Raw genomic sequence first — 8,057 nt, 5'->3', positions numbered from 1 at the left:
ATCATTGCTACTGTAAGACTTGATGAACGTGGTGACTCCTACTTTGGCACTGGCCTTTGGAAAGAAATTTCTAAGTTTTATGTACTGAAAGCTGGCACTAAAATTGCACTGCACATAAAAGATCTTGGTCATGAGATATATGCTAACTTCCCCGACGATATCATCCGTCCAGACTTTGTTTGAAGTAAGGTTTTTTTCAAGTATCTGCATGTTGACTTACCCAGCAATATCAAATGAATTGTGTAGTATTTAAGCAACCAATTGTTATTCCCATTTCTTACTATATTCCTACCTAATAACTTCTAGTTGCCAATACACTTTTCTATTACCCTGTTTTAACTAAATATTCCCTGTACTCCAACTTCTATCAGAAAGCGCCGCTGACAAGGAGACTCCGGAGGTGGAGAACGGGGCTGCCAACAAGCGGAGGCGGGGCGAGCGAGAACCGCAAGCGAATCTAGCAGGCCTATACTTCATCAGCAGCCTCCCCGATGATATGTTGACAGTCATCATCTCCCTCCTCCCAATCAAATATGGGGCACAGACAACAGTCCTTTCCCGGCGGTGGAGCCCCCTCTGGTACTCCACCCCTCTCGACCTCATCGACACCCATGAGCTCTACCATGGCTATCGCAAAAACTTGGATGCGTTCTCCAAGGTCCTCGGCAGTCACCTTGGCCCAACCAGAGGCCTTAGAATGGGCATGTTTCGTTCCAACAGCAAGGACCGAGCAAAGCTTGACGACTGGTTCCAATCCCCCGCCCTAGATCAGCTCTTTTGATGATGGGCACATGCGCTCGCTGCTAACGTCTGCGCTCCGCCTCGCGCCCACACTGCGCGTCGCCAAGTTCAGGAACTGCCAGCCCCCTTAATGACGCGCCCGCTCTTATTCTACCACGACTGAAGCACCTCAAGATCGTCGACGTCTGCCTCCCAAACGGTGACATGGAGCGCCTGCTCCATGGCTGTACTACACTCGAGTACCTTCGTCTTCAGGCGATCAATGGGTTGAGTAGCTTCCACATCACCTCCATGACTCACCGGACTATTTATGTGTGTTGCTGGTGTGGCAGGAAGACATCACAAGATGTGTATCATGGTATGGTCATTGAGGACACACCTGCACTTGAGAGATTACTTGTAGTTGATCAAGAAGGTCCAACAAGAATCAATGTCATTTCTGTGCCAAAATTGACAGTGGTGGGCTACTCGTCTCACAAATACTCTGAACTCGTTATTGGATCCACACCCGTTCGGGTAGAACATCTGTCTTCTACCTCTCCTTCTACAAATTAATATTATTTCTAACTTTGAAGATGTTTGTTCGTCTGTCATCCAGAAAATGATTCCAACAAGCTTGACCGCGAAACTGCGCACGGTGGAGGTCTTGGCACTAGAATCTATCGGCCCCAACCTGGAGCAAGTTGTCAGTTTCTTGAGATGCTTTCCGTGCCTGGAGAAGCTATATATCGAGGCGATGTTCCTTTCCTGTTAAATGTTAACCATAAGGGAGTTCAATTTGTGACACCCTTTTCCAAGTTTACAATGACAATGTATTGCGATTTCTAAAGGATTCTTTTGGAGAATTTCAGTACATTCATATCCCCCCATATTTGTTGCTTGATCCATATGGTTACAATCCATAAGCATTTCTCCTTTGGATTCATCTGTACTAGTTTTCCTAGGGAACTTTTCGTCCACTCCAACCTCTTGTGAAGAAGGCTACAATTTTCTAGAATCTAATCAAATGCCCATGTTAATCATGTCAGATCAAAGATGGCATGTTAGTGCATTTTACAAATCCTGCAAACCAAATAGGCCTGTAGTAGTGTTCAAAACTGCATGTAGGCACTAACACATTTTCTTCTTTTGTAGATAAGATTAGGCCCAGTTATGGATAATGTGATACAATATATATAACAATCACGTTTAATGCCTAGATCTGCATCTCTTAGAAATTACTTTGAACTCCTACCAAGGGACCTTATCGGAGATTATATTTGCCAGGTTCTTTGTTGTTAGAGCAAGGGTGCTGAAGGTAATGAGGTTTTCCCTACATATATTTCGCAAAAATGAATGGTTTGTTGATCAGCGCCGGCGCCTGTGGCAGAATGGAATAGGCTCCGAAAATGCTAAATTTCATTTTGGAACTTCAGATGACAGAGTAATCGGAAGTCAACATGTCAACCCCATACATGACTTCTCAGTGGCTGACCCCTTTGCAAAAATTATGAGGTTTCACAGCCAGACATAGAAGTGGTAATATTAGTTTGAACCTCTCTGATATCCATGTTCAGTGGATCAGCGTGAGCATTTGCAACTGATGAGCTGAATTTCATTTCTAATATCAGTTTGAACCTTGTAATCTTTGAATTTGAGCGATATAACTCTGGAATTTGAACCTTGTAATATTTTGAGCTTTTGTGGTACAATCGTTGAAATGGCATCGTATGAGACTTATATATTGGTAGCACTAACCTTAATATGCAATGGTCTTTGATTTTATTAACCATTCTCGAATCTGTTTACCTTATCGATCTCCCAGCACACGATCTGTATAGTAACTCGACTTCAATCTTCGACATTATTGCACACAGTTGGTTTCTTCAACCGTGTGCACTGTAGAGTGCAGAATTAATTATCGCACTCGAGTGTCCATCATCACCCTTCTGTGTAACTTTGACCTCATCGCCCACGGGTTAACTTATGATCGAAGTCATTCCACACACTTTGTTTTTACAAAGCTTTTTGCAAATAAACGCCCATGATTTGTCCCTCTTCTAGCTGACACGTGGCCAAACTAGCCGGGCGAGAAGCTTGCGCGAGAAGCGCAGGAACAGGCTCACCGACGATACATTTGGCGCGTCTTCGAGCCCACGCATGGTCAAACGAAACGTGTGCGGTGCGGTGTTGTCAAGCGTGCACTGGAATCCTCCCCTATGAATGCCGTGACAAGACGTGACGATTACAGGCCAGCCGGCCCCCATTTATTAAAGCGGTCATTTAACCCTTGTGTCTCTTCAACCTTTCGATCACGCCCCACCATTGCAAGAAGCACACCTACCATGACAAATTCTTAGAGGGTATCCTGCGCGGCTCCAATGGCTCTCCGAGCGGCTGCCGACGACGAGCAGTAGTTCACCATGCATGCCGTGGTGGACACCCACATAAGGTTCACAGACCTCTCGGTGGTGTGCACCAACAACCTGGTCTGGGTGGAGCACTCCATCCACATCATGGAGCCATTGCTTGCCGGGGAGAAGTACAAGGTGGTCGGGTTCGACCTTGAGTACATCCGCGCTCGTGCCGGGTCTCGTCCCAAGGTCGCCGTCGCCCAGATGTGCGTGCGCAACCACGTCCTGGTCTACCACTACTGCCTGGCCACAAGGCCATGCGACTGTTTTGCCAGGTTTTTCAACAGCCCCCACTACATGTTCGCTACAGTGGACATCACCAACGATGTAAAGGTGCTCAAGAATTCGGGCATCGCCTGCCAGAATCTTGTCGACATCCAGGGCCAATATACAAGATCTGGGGCACCAAGGAGCATGAGAAGGACTCACTAGTTCACCTCGGCGAGGCCATCATCGACCCCTACTACAGAGAGATGAAGGATTCCTGCAACAAGGACACGCGCGCCTGGCACTCGGCCTGGATGGAGAAACTCGACAATGCTCACGTCGTGTATGTGGCCAAGGAGGCGTACACGAGCTACTACATGTAAAGGCGGACCATTGACATGAGGAAGTGCCTCCTTCCCCAAAATGGCCAGGGATCCAGCCAGAAGCAGAGCAATGGCAAGCATCATCACAACAACAAGTAGATGATTAGATCCTCGTTTCTCCTAGTTTAGTATGCATGTAATTGCTTACTTTGGTGTGTGGAAATGTTATGTGTGTAGTCAGTTGTGTAATTGTATGATTAATTTGGTTATGCAATGCTGTCTTTTTAAGTATATATGTTGATGCTCTATAGACAGAGCGCAGACAAAGAAAATCACATCGCACACGGACTAAACAATGGAACCCATCGGTGATGTTTTCATCAATCACTCACAATTGTATACCATCAATCGTTTGCTCACAACACACATGGATTTTTAACAGGAATCGTCTGTGTTATTATCGGTCTTCCCACACATTTCCGATTGTAGACCTATTTGCTGCGTATCACACACATCTTGTTAAGTTGAACCATTTTTGTTCTCTTGGCTCAACGCAAATAGTTCATCCGAGTGAACTGTATGCCGTATATCGCACACACCTTCATCTGGCTGCCCGTTTCTGTTGTTCCGCCTCATCACAAACAGTTTATCCGAGTGAACCGTATGCCATATACTGCACACGCCTGCGTCTGCCTGCCCATTTGTTTTGTTCTGCCTCATCGCAAACAGTTAATTGAACTGAACCGTATGCCCGACATCGCACATGGAACTAAAATCTAGACCGTGTTTGATGTATCCTTCATCACAAACATTTTGCATCGTTTTTGACGGTTATTTTACATCACCATTTGCGATTAATGCATCGCACATAGTTTCGTCAAAGGGTCTCTGATCGTATCGTCATGTTAGCAGCATCATGCAGTAGTGAATGAAGAAGAAGAGGATGATGCCAACTATCTTATGTTCCCTGAATACGGTGATACTGCAACGGGAGAAGCTGAAGATCAAGAGGCACCAGATGTGCCCACTGATGATCTTCGCTGGGTCATTGTTGATGCACAGAGAGAATGCAAAATTCAAAAGGAGAAGTTGAAGTTCGAGCACATGTTAGAGGATCACAAAAAATTGTGGTACCCCAATTGTGACGATGGAAACACGAAGCTCGATACCACACTGGAATTGCTACAATGGAAGGCAGAGAATGGTTTATCTGACAAGGAATTTGAGAAGTTACTGAAAATAATGAAGAAGAAGCTTCCAAAGGATAACGAATTGCCTGAGAGTACATACGAAGCAAAGAAGGTTCTCTTCCCTCTATAGGTGCAAAAGATACATGCATGCCCTAATGACTGCATCCTCTACCATGGCGATGAGTACGAGAATTTGAATGCATGCCCTGTATGCGGTGCATTGCGGTATAAGATCAGACGAGATGACCCTGGTGATGTTGAGGGTGCGGTGATGTGGTATGCTCCTATAATACCACGGTTGAAACGTCTGTTCAGAAACAAAGAGCATGCAAGGTTGTTGCGATGGCACAAAGAAGACCGTAAGAAAGACGGGATGTTGAGAGTACCCGCTGATGGGTTGCAGTGGAGAAGAATCGAGAGAAAGTGGCCGGAGTTTGTAGATGACGCAAGGAACTTATGGTTTGGTACAAGTACAAATGGCATTAATCCTTTTGGGGAGCAGAGCAGAAGTCATAGCACCTGGCTTGTGACTCTATGTATCTATAACCTTCCTCCTTGGTTGTGCATGAAGCGGAAGTTCATTATGATGCCAGTGCTCATCGAAGGCCCCAAGCAACCCGGCAACAACATTGATGTGTACCTAAGGCCATTAGTTGAAGAACTTTTACAGTTGTGGGATATAAAAGGTGTACGTTTGTGTGGGATGAGCACAAACAGCAGGAACTTGACCTACGAGTGTTTCTGTTTGTAACCATCAATGATTGGCCTGCTCTTAGTAACCTTTCAAGACAGACAAACAAGGGATATAATGCATGCACACACTGTTTAGATGAGACTGAAAGTATATATTTGGATAAATGTAAGAAGAATGTGTACCTGGGACATCGTCTATTTCTTCCGATCAGGCATCCCTTAAGAAAGAAAGGTCAGCATTTCAAAGGTGAGGCAGACCACCGGAAGAAGCCTGTCCATCGTATTGGTGATGATATATTTTTTACGGTCAAGGATTTAAAAGTAATCTTTGGACATGCACTGGCGGACAATCTATTCCGAATGACGATAATAGACATGCACCCATGTGGAATAAGAAATCTATATTTTGGGACCTACCCTACTGGAAAGTCCTAGAGGTCCGCTCTGCTATCGGCATGATGCACATGACGAAGAATCTTTGTGTGAACCTACTAGGCTTCTTGGGCATGTATGGGAAGACAAAAGATACACCGGAGGCATGATAGGACCAGCAACGTATGAACGAAAAAGATGGCATGCATCCAAAATAGTATCAAGGTCCTACCAGCTACGCTCTTACCAATGCAGACAAGGAAATCTTTTTTGAATGCCTAAGCAGTATCAACGTCCCATCCGGCTTCTCGTCAAATATAAAGGGAATAATAAATATGGCAGAGAAAAAAATCCCAAAACCTAAAGTCTCATGACTGCCACATGATTATGACGCAATTGCTTCCGGTTGCATTGAGGGGGCTTCTACCAAAAAATGTTTGATTAGCCATTGTGAAGCGATGTGCATTCCTCAACGCAATTTCTCAGAAGGTAATCGATCCAGAAATCCTACCAAGGTTACAGAATGATTTGGTCAGATATCTTGTCAGTTTCGAGTTGGTGTTTCCACCATCCTTCTTCAATATGATGACGCACGTCCTAGTTCACCTAGTCGAAGAGATTGCCATTCTGGGTCCTGTATTTCTACACAATATGTTCCCCTTTGAGAGGTTCATGGGAGTCTTAAAGAATATGTTCATAACTGTGCTAGGCTAGAAGGAAGCATCTCCAAGGGCCATGAAATAGAGGAGGTTATTGAGTTTAGTGTTGAATTTATTCCTGACCTTAAGCCAATTGGTGTTCCTCAATCACGACATGAGGGGTGACTGATTGTAAAAGGCATGCTAGGAAAGGATTTAGTAATATGTAGGGATGGACATTATTTCACTCAAGCACACTACACAGTTGTACAAAGTTCTACCTCGGTGGCCTCGTATATAGAGGAACACAAGAATATTGTACGCTCCAAGAACCCGGGGCAGTCTGACGACTGGATTACACGTGCACACATGGCGACTTTCGTCGGTTGGCTGCAAACACATCTCATGAATAACACCACTGTTCGAGATCTGCTGTACTTGTTGGCCAGGACACCATCTTCGACTTTATTCACTTTCCAAGGGTACGAGATAAACGGGAATACATTTTACACGATCGCCCAAGATAAAAGGAGCACCAACCAAAACAATGGTGTCTGCTTTAATGCAACAAACACCAATAGGGAAAAGGACACATATTATGGTTGCATAGAGGAGATATGGGAACTTGATTATGGACCTTCTTTTAAGGTACCTTTGTGTCGGTGCAAAAGGGTCAATCTGACAGGAGACGGGGTAATGGTAGACCTGTAGTACGGAATGACAACAGTGCATCTCAACAATCTTGGGTACACAGACGAACCATTCGTCCTCGCCAATGATGTGGCGCATGTTTTCTATGTAAAGGACATGTCTACCAAACCGAGAAAAAGATAAGATAAGGAAGAGGATACATCATATGATGAGCCAAAGCACCACATAGTTCTTTCAGGGAAAAGAAACATCGTGGAGTGGAGGACAAGACAAACATGTCAGAAGATTATGAAAAGTTTGATAAAATTCCTCCCTTCACAGTGAAGAGTGGCCCAAGCATCCTATTAAATGATGAAGATTCTCCATGGTTACGACGCAATCATAAGCAAGGGAAATACATGAAGAAAAAGTTTTATACCCAAGATCCCACTCTGGGATGTGACCGGCTTCACCGTCATCACTTTCTCTTTAGTGAGTTTCCGGACTTATAGCTAGAAAGTCCCACTTCAGACAAATCGGAGGGAATCTTTGTAAGAGTTATGAATTTTCAATTATTCCTGTCCTTTCAGTATTTTAATTATATAGAGGATTTAGTAAATGCAATTATGTCCAAACAAAATACGAATGTCTTCTGAGCATTCCAGATAAGCCGCTTGAGGTTGGCAGGCATAGGCCATACATCCTCACCAGTTGTAGTGATTTCAGTCCCATGTTTTGCAAGATTCCACCCCTAATGTGTGGTTTCTCTGATCGGAGGACCCCGTATGCTGAGCCAAGTCCAGATGAGAGGAATTCTGGTTGCTTTCTGGTGAAACAGAGGACAACATATCAGATGGTAGGATTGTTCAA

General features: G+C 44.6%; 1 pseudogene; it reads left to right on the top strand.

Moving 5' to 3' along the window:
• The first annotated feature begins 4,560 nt into the window (after window positions 1-4,560).
• On the top strand, window positions 4,561-7,793 carry LOC141021695 (uncharacterized; annotated as a pseudogene).
• The last annotated feature ends 264 nt before the right edge of the window (window positions 7,794-8,057 follow it).

The sequence above is a fragment of the Aegilops tauschii genome, chromosome 4 (assembly GCF_002575655.3).
Source record: "Aegilops tauschii subsp. strangulata cultivar AL8/78 chromosome 4, Aet v6.0, whole genome shotgun sequence".
In the NCBI taxonomy this organism is placed as follows: Eukaryota; Viridiplantae; Streptophyta; class Magnoliopsida; order Poales; family Poaceae; genus Aegilops; species Aegilops tauschii.
The sequence above is the reverse complement of the archived record's forward strand: the minus strand, read 5'-3'. Positions and strand labels throughout refer to the sequence as shown.